The sequence below is a fragment of the Carettochelys insculpta genome, chromosome 2, assembly GCF_033958435.1.
Source record: "Carettochelys insculpta isolate YL-2023 chromosome 2, ASM3395843v1, whole genome shotgun sequence".
NCBI lineage: Eukaryota > Metazoa > Chordata > Testudines > Carettochelyidae > Carettochelys > Carettochelys insculpta.
In genome coordinates this window covers 31,011,987-31,027,581 of record NC_134138.1, presented here as the reverse complement: position 1 = coordinate 31,027,581, position 15,595 = coordinate 31,011,987, and positions in this window count along the sequence as shown.

Here is a 15,595-nt window from a genome sequence, read left to right as displayed (position 1 = left end):
GAGGGTGCTGGCACTGCAGAGGCCGTGGGGACCTGCCTCTGCCGGCTAAACCCTGCTCTGTCAGCAGTCCCTTATGCCTCATTCTTCTTTTGACAAAAATGGCTTCTGCCAATCTTTTTATGACAGCTGATCTCAATGGGAAGAATATCATATTAAGAAGAATAATTAAAATATTATTAATTTTAAAGATTACTAAATAAAACGCCAGAGAACGTAATATCAGTATTCAGAGGTGAGTCAGATAAATAGCAGTGTTTTTTACTAAGAATAAAAGATTAAGTCCAGTAAATTTAAATGACCCTTTTTGTCGGAATTTCAAGCCATACAGAAATCTGGTTTCAAATACCTATCCCTATACCTATCAGATTTTACGCTGCAATCCTTACACCATTAGAACAAACTCACGCTGGATGACTATGCCTTGAGAGCTACCCACTACTGTAAGTTTCTTGCAGAAGTAATTGCTACATGCAAGTTAGTTCTTCCACAGGCACCACATAGATCACAGGTACATTAGAAAACAGGTAGGAACAGGCATTGGGGATTTGAATGCTCTCTGTTATATGTTTGTGTGTCTATGGTGGATAATAATTTCTATGGTCAAGCTAAACTAGACCTACCTGCTTGAGTCTGTTTATTATATTTTTGTTATTGTTTGTATTCAGGTAGCACTAACGAACCTCAGTTATGGGCCTGTTTAAATGTCCAGTTCTTTTCTATCTATCTTATCTTTCTGTGATTAAAATGTTTATTTTCAGCTTGTTTTTTTTCCATTTGTGATACATTTTGGATCAAAGGATAATTTACCAAAATATAATATAGAGCTTTCTTAATAAACAAGTACCCGGTACTGTGGATTTAAAATGACACAGACACTACCTTAATATTCATGGAGGATTAGTTTTTATTTCCTTCCATGGACAGCCTGCATAACATCGTGGAATGAGGCATAACCTGAACACGCTGCATTGCATCACAAAATTTAATACTGTAATTGCAGGTAGAAAAGGATAATTATCTGGATTGTGAATATTTTGACGCCACCTGCAATAAAGCGGAATGTTGCTGCTGCTATATTTGTATACTGTATCTATTGTTAGAAAACCAGTTCACATCAAGCCACTGGAAACATATAAACAAAAATCCAGGCCAACTAAAACAATGATAGTAATCCCCTTCCACTGAGAGGGCCCAATTCTGGGCTATTGAACTCCGTGGGACTTTTGCCATGGATTTCAATGGAAGCAGCCCTGGGGTTTGTGGTTTTCAACATATTGGAACTCAGCCGTAGTAACATACCATATTACTGATCATTGCCTAGCCTGCTTAATGTTTTCTCCTGCTTTGATTTCTTTCAGGCTTTGTTTAGTTCAAATCCTTTGAAAACCATGGTAACACGCTTGGCAGTCTTCACTTCTTTCTTTACTTTCCTATCTGTATTTAATGCTGTTTTTCAGAGAGGGCAAAAGATGGGGAGAATGTGAAAGAGAACAGTGCATCTTCCTTTTCTGCCTGTACAAAAGTGGGCTAGCTTAGCTTTGCTGTGAGCCATTCATTCCTGTCCCATCAATACTTGATAACACATTGGACGGCCTCTCAAAATATCACATAGCTTCCTTATGTTTTCCTCCCACTGATTTACAAAGGTCTGACCAACAGACACCTAACTATAAAATTTGTTTTACTTTTTCTGATTTGCTGTTCTGAGGGCACACTTAATTCAAATAGTCCATTCTATAAAGAAGCATATAGTGCCCCTACTAACTTGGTATCTTGGCTCTCAGAGGGCATGAAAATGCTGTTTTGCTGTATATGCAATATTGTTTATGAAAATAGATAACTTCACAAAACATTAAAAGGAGCAGAGAGTGTGGTGTAGGGCAGGTGTCTATATGTGCCCAAAAAAACAGACATCTCACACATTTTGCCAGACAGTACAATTTTTTAATTGAAAAAACTAGTGGCATGTTGTCCTGAGACAAAGCCTCTTTACCTTTCCTTCCTCCCTTCCTTCCTTCCTTCTCAGTTTTGTCTCTCTGGATGTGGCCACACTAGCCCCCTCCTTTCGGAAGGGGATATGGTAGTGAGACACTACAGCAGATGCTAATGAGACACTGCCATGAATATGCAGCACCACATTAGCATAATGGCTACCGTGCGTGCTTCGAAAGTGTTGGTTTTGAAACGCACTCTGCCCATGTAGCCAGGGGCCTTTTGAAAGGACCCCCTGATTTCAAAAGCCCCTTCTTCCCAAAATCAAATGAGAAGAAAGGGCTTTTGAGATCAAGGGGTCCTTTCGAAAGACCCCCCAGCTACATGTGCAGCATGAGTTTCGAAAGCGGCACTTTTGAAGTGTGCGTGACCGCTATTATGCTAATGAGGTGCTGCATATTCATGAAGGTACCTCATTAGCATCTACTGAAGTGCCTCATAACCATCTCTCCTCTTTAAGGAGGGGGCTAGTATAGCCACAGCCTCTGTGTAGACATAAATAAATCTTTTCCCATAAGTGTTTTAGCATTTAGTAATTCTTTTTGATAAGATAAGTAAAGAGTGAGGGTAGTATTCTGGTTGTTTTTTAATGTTTTGATACTGATTTTTTGAAAAGGTGAACATTGACCATTTTATAGCTCTCTAGAAAACTTTTACTTTTATTTTGTATTTCAGTAGCTCCAGGAAGCCCCAATTAAAATCAATTCCTATTGTGCTAAGTGCTGTACAAACACATAAAGGCTACGTCTACACAAGCCCCAAACTTCGAAATGGCCACGCAAATGGCCATTTCGAAGTTTACTAATGAAGCACTGAAATGCATATTCAGCGCTTCATTAGCATGCGGGTGGCCGCAGCACTTCGAAATTGACGTGCCTCGCCGCCGCGCGTCTCTTCCACACGGGGCTCCTTTTCATAAGGACCCCGCCTACTTTGAAGTCCCCTTATCCCTGATTTGCGTGGCCATTTCGAAGTTTGGGGCTCGTGTAGACGTAGCCTAAGACTAGTGTATGACTAGTAAGACTGCCCCACTGATCCTCTCCATTTCCACTTTGTTTCTTGAGATAGTCTTTCCAAAATAAAGTCACACCCAAATTATTTTACAGTATTAAAATTCTGTCTTTAATGAATGAAAGCCAGCAAATACACAGAAAGGCTGTGCTTAACATGCCAGAGTGGCTGAATGTCATAGCATTATGAAAACCATCCAGTATATTGATGACTTCTACAGCGTTGAGTAATAACAGGGTGGGTTAAAAGCTGTTTCATCCTTTACTCTGAATGTCCTAGTTTCGGTCTGATTCTTAGGTTAATTTTGCTCTGCATTAGGTAGGCTCTCATTACTCATGAAATCACCCACAGTTCCCAGTGCTTTTGCATTAATGATTCAAGACAGTATGATGCACAAAGAATATTAGAATAAGCCTTAAAAAGGCAATTTAATCCAGTATTTAAGTATAGATGGTCTGATAATTAACGTAGTAGACTGGTTACTCAGAAGATATGGGTTTTATTCTCAGCTCATGGGAATAATGGACTTCGAAGTAGGCGGGGTCTTTTCGAAAAGGAGCCCCATCTGGACGAGACGCGCGGCGGCAAGCCGCATCAATTTTGAAGTGCCGCGGCCGCCCGCATGCTAATGAAGCGCTGAATATGCATTTCAGTGCTTCATTAGTAAACTTCGAAATGGCCATTTGCGTGGCCATTTTGAAGTTTGGGGCTCGTGTAGACACGGCCTTAGACTTACAGAGAGCTGCTCTTTGTTGAACTCTCACTTATGCCAGTGTTAATCCGGAGTAGCTCTCATGAAGTCATGCAGGGGTACAACTAAGGTAATAAAAGCAGAATTGGACCCTGGATTACAATCCTCAATTAATTTATATGCCACACAATATAACCAAGGCTTGTGTTGGGTTCTGTGTGTGATTAATAATATATTTAACGCTCCTGTCACTTAGATTTTGCAACTAACTAAACTATTCTTTGCCCATTTATGACACCGACAGCTTGTCATTTAAAAGTGCATATGTTCTGTGGGTCTGATCCCTATCCCATTTGTTTCACTGGGCTGTATACAGTGAAAAGTCTCATGCAAGTTAATAAGCTGCTACCACACATGCACAATAATCTTATGCTTTGGGACCTTTGTTCCTATGCCTTTTATGATTAGCACTTTAATTAATTTGCCTTGGAAAAGCTACTCTACCTGTTTGATAAACTATACAGTACCTAGCGACTCAGGCTAATTGTTGCAATGAATTTTTATTTATGCTTGCTCTAGTAAAAATCTCTCTTGTTTAAACACAACAGGTTTGGGTGTAATTAAATATGCTGCTCAGTGAAGCATCGGTTTTAAAAATTAATGAATGGCAGCTCCTGTGAGACCTCCCTATGTAATGGTTTTCACTCCAGAAAACAGCCCTGAAATGTGTTTGGGAAGTTAGAAACAATTAGTTACTCTTTGTTTTGAAAGTATTTTTAAAAATAACAAGGTAACTCTTCCCTGAAATTTATGTGGTAGATTACAGGCTTAATGGAACATAGGCCAATTTAAATTATTCAGGTGGCAAATCCCTACTCACATTGCCAATATCATAAATGTGGAGTCGCTCCATAGATAACTATAGGACAGAATCTCATCTCATTTACACTGCAGGTTGAACCTCTCTAATCTGGAACTCTCTCATTCAACAACATCTGCAATCTGGTATGGTTTTAGTTAGCTGGATGATCGCTTATCATGGATGTGGCCAAGTTTCCCATGGGCCCATAAAGTTTGTTTCCAGACACGAGTCTTGGCTCTCAGTGCTCTGTTCAGTTATTTAGCTGTAATTTACCCCTAAATCTCTTCTAAGAGTCCAGTAAGCAGTGGAAATGTTGGTAATGTGCTAGACAATATTGACCTCCTGCGGTCCAGCAAATTCTCTTATCTGGCACTGATCAGATCCTGAGGGTGGTAGATTATAGATGTTCATGTGCATGCCCCTCCCAATTATATACATATTGTTCCTTGGCATGATTTTCCTCATCTACAATGATGAAAAATCAGGAGGAACAACGCTGAAGTTAATAGGTTTATATAACATAAACTGTATGTAGACAGGCTAATTCTCGTCTTTCACTGATGGAGAAGGGAATGCATAGAAGATGCACTGCTTCTTCACATTCTGTACACAATCTAGAAATAAACAAAACTGTTCATCACCAGGGCTGTTATTGGCCTCTTTCATGCATGTTACATTCATAACCCCATAATGGTGAAAAAAACACAAAGGTATCCAGGGAGAATGCACTGAGCCACACAGACTAAAGTTAGTGACATTCATTTAGTAATAAGATTTAAAATTAGAGTCAGCCAAGCCACCACCCTGTAAACATCTGGACTTCCCGGTACGTCCAATGCCCAAAGTGTTTACCTGTAACGCTCTTCAGGAGAGAGGCTCTCTTTATTTTTCTGCTCTGAGTTACACTTGCAGCTCCCTTCGGAGATTAGGAAAGGAAAAGATATGGAGCGTGGTCAACCCTGCTTTTTGAAGTGTTGACACTACAGCTGTGTCTACACATGCACACTACTTCGAAGTAGCGGCACTAACTTCGAAATAGCGCCCGTCGCGGCTACACGTGTCGGGCGCTATTTCGAAGTTAACTTCGACGTTAGGCGGTGAGACGTCGAAGTCGCTAATCTCATGAGGGGATCGGAATAGCGCCCTACTTCGACGTTCAACGTCGAAGTAGGGACCGTATAGACGATCCACGTCCCACAACGTCGAAATTGCGGGGTCCTCCATGGCGGCCATCAGCTGGGGGGTTGAGAGATGCTCTCTCTCCAGCCCCTGCGGGGCTGTATGGTCACCGTGGGCAGCAGCCCTTAGCCCAGGGCTTCTGGCTGCTGCTGCGGCAGCTGGGGATCCATGCTGCAGGCACAGGGTCTGCAACCAGTTGTAGGCTCTGTGTATCTTGTGTTGTTTAGTGCAACTGTGTTTGGGAGGGACCCTTTAAGGGAGTGGCTTGCTGTTGAGTCCGCCCTGTGACCCTGTCTGCAGCTGTGCCTGGCACCCTTATTTCGATGTGTGCTACTTTGGCGTGTAGACGTACCCTCGCAGCGCCTATTTCGATGTGGTGCCGCGCAACGTCGAAGTTGAACATCGACGTTGCCAGCCCTGGAGGACGTGTAGACGTTATTCATCGAAATAGCCTATTTCAATGTTGCTACATCGAAATAAGCTATTTCGATGTTGGCTTCACGTGTAGACGTAGCCTACCTCAAAAAGTGAAGGTTTTAAAATGAAAAATGCACACATAAGAACAGACATAGTAGGTAAGATTAAAGGTCCATGTAGCCCAGTATCCTGCCTTCCATCAGTGGTCAGTGCCAGGTGCCCCAGAGGGAATGAACAGAACAGGTAATCATTAAATGATTTATTCCCTTTCGCTCATTCTCAGCTTCCAGCAAATACATTTTTGACTTGCTTAAGAGACACTAAAAACATTTGAATGGATGGCCTATATAGCTCAGGCAAAATATAAACACATTCCTCGTTACCCTCTGAATAATAATAGCGTGATCTTGGACACTAGAATATCTCAACTCTGAGCAATGCAATTTATCCTGCCATAATTAGAATGGGCCACTGGCTTCTCAGAAGTGCTTATAAAAAGGGCAACAAATGGCTTCATTGCTTTAAGGGGCCAGTTTTAAAATGAGCAGGATCAAAGCCTCCCTCCAAAGGAAAGCTGCTTTCAGATGAATACCAGCCTTAAGAAAGCTTTCCAAACTTATTCACATATTGCTAAGCTTTGCCAACTCTGTCAAAAGTGCTTAGCATACCATCCATGCTTAAAAAATAATGACACTATGTAGATGTGCAGAGCACATTAAAAGTACACTTAAAAATATCCAGAAGTACTGAAGTGCCCTATAACATGCTCTGCATATATGTCCCATTGTTACATATCATAGATGTAGGTTACCACTCAACCAGGTTGAGCTGCCCTCCCTTTCCCCAGTCCCCTTCTGTATATAGTTTGCCCTTGTTCCCCACTGTAAATGGTTGTGTTCGCTGTAAAAAATCACAGAGTCAAGAGTTTTTGTTAAGCGGTTTATTTTTCCACCATCCCTGTGTCTTGTGCTTGTGGTGGGAGGACAGTGAGAGGTGGATGTGTACGTAGGGGTTGTGATGGGGTGATGGTGAGGGTTGTATATGCAGGGGCCTGTGTGGAGGGACTGTGGGGGGTCACTGGGGCCCGTGGGTAAAGCTCTCTCAGAAGGCTTCCCTGATATGAACCGCGTCCTGGCGTGCCTGGCGATTTGGGGCAGCAGCCGCCTGCTTGTAGCCAGGGCTGGACTCGGCCGCCCACCCCTGGACGAATGCCTTGTCCTTGCCTTCCACTATGTTGTCGAGGACACAGCAGGCACCCACCACCTGCAGGACGTTCTTCAGGCTGACCTTTATTCATGTAAGGAGGCACTGGAACTGGCATGTCAAGTGCTTGAAGGCCTGCTTGATGGCATTGTGGGCCTGATTGAGGCGGGTGTTAAAAAGCCTTCTGGGGGGGGTTGAGGTGGCCAGTGTAGGATCACATCAGCTAGGGCTGCAGGGTGTAGATGGCATCTGCCACCATGTAGAGGTGCATGGTGACACCCCTCAACTGGAGATTCCATGCGGGGGACATATATTCTGGCCTCCATGTAGTGGCAGAGGCCGGTGTTCCGTATTGTGTCCGGCCCACCCAGCCCACATCGATATACATGAAGTAGCCCTTAGAGTCCACCAGCACCTGGAGCACCACTGAGTGGCAGCCTTTTCTGTTGACGTAGTGGCTGGTGTTATGTTCCAGGCTGCGGATAGGGATGTGCATCCCATCCAGGGCACTGAAAGAATGTGGGAAGCTGAACATGGTGAATTCTGCAACGGCCATGGCCACATCCCCCACACGGATGACCCTGTGCAGCAGCAGCACTTTGACTGTGTGGACGACCTGCATGGGAGGGAGGGTGTACACTCTCATGAGGGCATGATGGAGTGCACCTGGCCCTCTCCCCACAGCTCCCTCCTGGCCCCCTTCCCCATGTCCCTTCCCAGCCTTCTCCCTCATACTTCTTCCCAGCTCCCTCCCCCATGCCCCCAGCTACCAAGGGTCCCCATTGCCCAGGAGCCCCTCCCCTCGTTTTGTGGTGTGTGCATGACCTAAGCATACCCTACCTCCCTGAGTACAGCCCTGATGGTGGCCTGGCCCACCCTGAACTGGTACCCCACAGACAGGGTGGGCCAGCTTCCATGCGGCAATGGCAACCCTTTTTTTTCGACAGGGAGTGCAGGCCACATGTGGGTGTCCTGGAGTCTTAGGCTACGTCTACACGTGCAGCCAACATCGAAATAGCTTATTTCGATGTTACGACATCGAAATAGTCTATTTCGATGAATAACGTCTACACGTCCTCCGGGGCCGGCAACGTCGATGTTCAACTTCGACGTTGCTCAGCCCAACATCGAAATAGGCGCAGCGAGGGAACGTCTACACGCCACAGTAGCACACATCGAAATAGGGATGCCAGGCACAGCTGCAGACAGAGTCACAGGGCGGACTCAACAGCAAGCCGCTCCCTTAAAGGGCCCCTCCCAGACACAGTTGCACTAAACAACACAAGATACACAGAGCTGACAACTGGTTGCAGACCCTGTGCCTGCAGCATGGATCCCCAGCTGCCGCAGAAGCAGCCAGAAGCCCTGGGCTAAGGGCTGCTGCCCACGGTGACCATAGAGCCCCGCAGGGGCTGGAGAGAGAGCATCTCTCAACCCCCCTGCTGATGGCCGCCATGGAGGACCCAGCAATTTCGACGTTGTGGGACGCGGATCGTCTACATGGTCCCTACTTCGACATTGAACGTCGAAGTAGGGCGCTATTCCTATCTCCTCATGAGGTTAGCGACTTCGACGTCTCGCCGCCTAACGTCGAAGTTAACTTCGAAATAGCGCCCGATGCGTGTAGACGCGACGGGCGCTATTTCGAAGTTGGTGCCGCTACTTCGAAGTAGCGTGCACGTGTAGACGCAGCTTTAGGGTGCAGGCAAGCCACTGGCAGAGCTCCTGGAAGGCCCACTTACTCATTCTGAAATTCTGGAGCCATCTGGCATCATCCCAGTCCCAGATGACCAACTGCTCCCACCAGTCAGAGCTGCTAGGGTGGCTTAAGAGGCACTGGGGCGCTTGGGTTCACAGGCATGATCCTGGGTGGAGGGGCTTCAGGGATCCAGTAGAGGAATGGGGATGCTCACTCCAGGAGAAAGTGGAGTATGACCATGACCATCTTGGCCAGGTGGCTGACCACGGTGCCCAGGAAGGCCAGCTTCAATGCCAGGAGTTGCTGATCCAGATCCATTGGGTGGTGCTGACCATTGGGTCCGTGCACAGGCTCTGTGGTATGTGTTGCAGCACTGCAGGCCTCAGTGTGTGCAGGGTGGGGGTGTTTGGGAGGGGTCCTTTAAAGGTGCGGCTGGCTGTGGGCCCTGGAAGGGCTAGTCAGCCATGAAACCCTGTCCACAGCATGTCCTGCTCCACTCTTTCAAAAAAGTCCCCATGACTGTGTGAACTCTCTCTTTTGAAAGTGCTGAGCAGTCTTGCAAAAGAGCGGAATGCAGGCTCAATCCAATTTTTGTGTGTAGACATGCTCTTTTGAAAGACGGTTTTCCAACAGATATGTTCCGGAAGCTTGTCTTTTGAAAGAGTGCTGTAGTGTACATTTAGCTTTTAAGTTTGAGTTGAAGGTAACGTTATTAAAGGTATTCATGTTGCTTGGTGACAGCAGGCATCCTCCATGTTCGAGACGCTTGTAAGAAAAGGAGTAAAGAGAGCATAAAAAACATCAGGAAAAACACTGGCTGTTGCCGAGCAACCAAAGGCAATATAAAGGGTAGAACATGATAGAAGGGAGGAGGATTCTCTGTCTTATGCTCCGAAGGAGAGCAAGTGACAGGAGCATTAACTTGCTCTCTGCGGAGCCAGACTCCAGTTACTCAGTCTAGGTAAGTAGGCTATAGTGGGAAGGTATTGAAATACCATTGGGATTTTGTTCTGAGGCACAAATATGCACTCACGGATTCTCCAGGTAGATAGAGTAAACCCACTTGCAGGATGGGGCAAAGGGGACCGGGTGTGTTTCAGACTTGGGTATGGTACTTACCTCTCAATCCCAATTGGCTTCCCATGGTGGAGATTCCATCTCAGACTGTTTAGACAGTACCAAGTTTGGAATAAGGTATTTCAAAATAATTTACACAATTTGTGTAGGTCAAGTGGTGTAAATTATTTAAAAAACATCTTGCCGCGTGGATGTAGTCTGAGGGCAGTCACAGAAGACCTATGGGCCAGCTGTGAAGATAGCATTTAAAACTGTATATTAAAGAACTATTTTAGCTTTTAAAATCAGGTTAATAGAAACATATAGGCCTGATAAAAGTGCTGAGCTTTTAATTGGGGGAAAGGGAAACTGGGAGCATCACATACATACTGAGCTTCCTCAGTCTTTGAGAACTGATTGAAGAAGAAGAGAAGCGTTCAGTATTTAGCAAAGCAATTTTTTCTCCCCAGTGTCTATCCAGGCAATTGAGTCTCATATGTGTTAACAAAAGGCAAAACCAGCATTTTCAACCCCCTGCATAAATATTGCTTTCCTTCACCAACAATCAGGTTCACTATGGCTGCGTCTACACGTGCACGCTACTTCGAAGTAGCGGCAGTAACTTCGAAATAGCGCCTGTCACGTCTACACGTGTTGGGCGCTATTTCGAAGTTGAAATCGACGTTAGGCGGCGAGACGTCGAAGTCGCTAACCCCATGAGCGGATGGGAATAGCGCCCTACTTCGACGTTCAACATCGAAGTAGGGACGTGTAGACGATCCGCGTCCCGCAACATCGAAATAGCGGGGTCCTCCATGGCGGCCATCAGCTGGGGGGTTGAGAGATACTCTCTCTCCAGCCCTTGCGGGGCTCTGTGGTCACCGTGGGCAGCAGCCCTTAGCCCAGGGCTTCTGGCTGCTGCTGCTGCAGCTGGGGGTCCGTGCTGCATATACAGGGTCTGCAACTAGTTGTTGGCTCTGTGTATCTTGCACTGTTTAATGAAAGTGTGTCTGGGAGGGGCCCTTTAAGGGAGCGACTTGCTGTTGAGTCCGCCCCGTGACCCTGTCTGCAGCTGTGCCTGGCTCCCTTATTTCGATGTGTGCTACTTTGCCGTGTAGACGTTCCCTCGCTGTGCCTATTTCGATGTTGGGCTGAGCAACGTCGAAGTTGAACATCGACGTTGCCAGCCCTGGAGGACGTGTAGACGTTATTCATCGAAATAAGCTATTTCGAAGTTGGGTGCACGTGTAGACGTAGCCTATAAGTCATGATATTGCTAGTTCCGCAGAAGTGTGCATGACATTTAATTAAAGGTATGATAAATCACACTCCCCTGAAAAAGAAATTGTTTGAAAATCTTTATGAAAAACAAAACAAACCTCAACAAACCCAAAGGGAACCGCCCACCCTACTCTTCCCAGCAAAACCAGCACCTTTTTATTTCTTTTGCAAGCCATCTCTAAACTTGACAGATTTAAAATCAACAAAGAGCACATTATTTTTAGGGGCTGTAAGGTGAACAGTAGTACAAACTGTTTGGAATCTCTCTTGGTTCAGGCCCCTCTCTTCATAAGAGATTTCTGAGTCATTTTCAGTGGAAATAAAAACACTTATCCTGTCACAGGGATTACATTCGTAAGGGGAAAGATGAACTGCCAGGACTGATCTAATTCTGATCAAAACAAATATTGGTGTGAATTTATAGACCTAAACCACAGCACAATCTGACATAGTTTTTGCCCAAATGGTGGTTCTATAATTCATAGGAGCTCCAAACCAGCAACTGAATAAACATAAAAGTCTGATTTATTTTATAGATCAGGGCTAAGGTATTCTGGCAGATCAGTGCAGTGATGCACCACACCAACTTTGTCTGTGCACATATACAGAAAACATGACCTGGGAATTAAGCAGAAAGCAGCCCTCATCTGCTAGAAATTCCAGCAGACACTGTCACAGTCATTCATTCACACCTCTCTGGAAAACTCTTTTTCTAATGAATTCCAAGCTTTCTTGGTTGTGTTTCTTTTTTTAAGTGCCAACGGATTGTTGGCTCCATTTGAGTCTCAGTAAAATAATAAATCTTTTCTAGAGATCTCAGTTCTTTTTCTAAAAATTTCAGAAGTTCTAATGGTTGAGTGTAATTTGGAAAACAAAATGAAGCCGTACCACAGTATGGGCGTGTGCCCTGCATTCATTAAAGCAAACGAAATGGATAAGAATCTTTTGATTTCTGCAGAACTTCAGTAACTGGAGTGGTGGTGCACGGTCTGATTGCCTTTAAGGCCTGAGACATTTTCTATGGCAGTGGACAAGTGTTGGAAACAGCACAAACTGGAGCAGGTTGGAGATGGACTTCAGGACAATGTTGAGCTGCATGTGGTTTATAAAGTAGGATGCCCCTAAAGTGCACTCATTCGCTTGTTCTGATTAAAGTTATTGCATATAAATTAAAAAGCAGAAGGTGGCTACCTGGGGTTTGGGAGAGGTAAGAAAATTCCTGGAGACAAGGATGGGACCCTTTGGCTACGTCTACACGTGAACCCTACATTGAAGTAGCCTATTTCAATGTGGCGACATTGAAATAGGCTATTTGAATGAATAACGTCTACACGTCCTCCAGGGCTGGCAACGTCGATGTTCAACATCGACGTTGCACAGCACCACATCGAAATAGGCGCTGCGAGGGTACGTCTACACGCCAAAGTAGCACACATCGAAATAAGGGTGCCAGGCACAGCTGCAGACAGGGTCACAGGGCGGACTCAACAGCAAGTCGCTCCCTTAAAGGGCCCCTCCCAGACACACTTTCACTAAACAGCGCAAGATACACAGAGCCGACAACTAGTTGCAGACCCTGTGCATGCAGCATGGATCCCCAGCTGCAGCAGCAGCAGCCAGAAGCCCTGGCCTACGGGCTGCTGCACAAGGTGACCATAGAGCCCTGCAAGGGCTGGAGAGAGAGCGTCTCTCAACCCCCCAGCTGATGGCCGCCATGGAGGACCCCGCTATTTCAATGTTGCGGGACGCAGATCGTCTACACGTTCCCTACTTCGACGTTGAACGTCGAAGTAGGGCGCTATTCCCATCCCCTCATGGGGTTAGCGACTTCGACATCTCGCCGCCTAACGTCGATTTCAACTTCGAAATAGCACCCAACACGTGTAGCCGTGACGGGCTCTATTTCAAAGTTGGCGCCGCTACTTCGAAATAGCGTGCACGTGTAGACACGGCTTTTGAGTGATATCCTTTGAAACAGCCAAGTGATGTGAAGTAGCAATGAGGAAGAGGTCTCTGGCACAAAAGATTAAAACTGAATATAAAAAGGTGAAGGTTGCATATGTACAAAAGCTGCAGTGGTGACACTAATGAGAGTTTTAAGAAAAAAACATTTTCATAAATCATAGTAATGTCAGAAGGGACTATTAAATCATCTAGTCTGATCTGTGTAAGACAGGCTGTAGAACTCCACCCAGTTAATCTTATGCTCGGCCCAATAACTTGTGCTAACATAAATTTCTTTTTGACTAATTGAGTCATTTTCCTTACAAGTCCAAAGTGAGACCCTCACTGTCTTGGAAGGCATGTGTTTCTTTAACCTCAAAAATAGGGTGAATATAAGGATGTGATTCAAATGTTTTTTTTAAAGACACTATGTACCCTAACCCCAAAGTCGTTGCTGAGAGATATAACTTTCACACAGGAAACATTCTGGCTGCCCACAAATTGCCATGTCAGTAGCTGTATGAAGGAGTCCCCCAGGAGCCATTTTACATTTGGAATCAGAAATCCTGAATTAAGAGAGAGGAAAACATTGTTCACAGATTAAGGAACTTATTATGGACGGACTGTGTCTAAATCCACCAACAGAAACAGCTGGCAAGTCTAGAGGGCACTTGGTCCATAAACCAAAAAGACTAGAATCACTGCATCCAAGAACATAACAGTTAATTGGATGGAACTTTTTTTTCCATTGTCTGGAAATATCTTATTAATCATAGTAACTCTTATACACGTATCAGAGGGGTAGCCGTGTTAGTCTGTATCTGTAAAAACAAATGGAAGTCCTGTGGCACCTTATAGACTAACAGATATTTTGAAGCATAAACTTTCATGGGCAAAGACCCACTTTGTCAGTAATACTGAGTGACTCATGAAGCTGCAGGAAGTTAGCCCATAAATCTTTGCTTTTTGCCCAAAGTCCCACCCTTCCTCTACCCCCTTACTGAAGCCCAGAGCCCCTCACTGCACCCATGCCCTTGTCCACAGCCCCTACAACTCTACACCACTAGGAGGTGGGGCAGGAGGTACTACTCCAGCCTCCCCAGCTGCAGAGTGCTGAAAGAGAGGAAGGGCCGGTGGTACCTCTGTAGCCCCTCAGCCTGGAAGTGCCAAACAATGGCATGGGTAGGCTGTGCTGCCACAGCCCCCTCACCCCTGAGTCCTGGGAGGGCAGGTGGTGCATAGCCAGACCATCCCTAGTTCCAGTACATAAAGAGGGAGGGCAACACAGCACCAGCCCTTGATGCTGGCCTGCAGAGTGGAAACAAGGGCCCAAAGGGCAGAGCACATAGGGGGCTTGACTGGCTGTTTGGGGAGGCAGAGCCTTCTCCAGCCCATAGCACCCTCTATCTATGAAAATAATTGAAGTGCAGAAGATGAGGTATGAAAGGTGTTTAGTGCTCATAGTGCACCAGAAGAGAGAAAAGAATTCAGCAAAAGAGAGCATTTGCCAAATCACATAGAGCACCAAGGCATCTCTGTGTACATGGAAGGGCCCTTTCCAAAATCTGCACCTGTCCACAATGGAATGGCTTGCAATTAATTCTATGTTTCAGAATTGCTTATAACACCAAATAAGTGGGACTCAAATGTTCTGTGTTAGTTCAAATAGTGAAAATGAGATGGAAATTGATACAGGTGCTGTAGTATTCAGTTTCTGAAAAAGTTTATAAACAAAAAATAGTGCCTGTTAAATAAGAAGCTGATGTAATATTGAAAAAGAAGGAAATAGACATTTAAGGATTCCCACGGGTCAAGGCTGCTGTTTGTTGTTACCATTAATTGTTTTGGAAGGAACTAGCTGTTAACTAATTGGCAAATAATTTCTCAAGAGAAATTTGTATTGGAGGACCATGCGCCACATGTTACATCAGTGGATGAAAATAAAAGAAAAAAAATCACATCTGCTTTTGATATAGACCCTGGATAGTAAACAGCATAACAATAGAGCTGAGCAAACTTTTGTGTGTTGGGGGGGCAGTTCATGATAATTTCAAAAAGTCAATAAGAGAATTGTTTTGGGTTTAAAAGAAATCCATATTTTTCAGAATTATAAACAAATCAAAAAGTAAAAATTAAAGAGAATTCCACATCAAAAAAAACTATTGCTTGACCTGAAACTAAACATTTTATTTTGATGGAGTGCACCTCTGAAGTGTTTTCATATTCTGAAATGAAGTAAAATAAAGTTTGAATTAAAAAG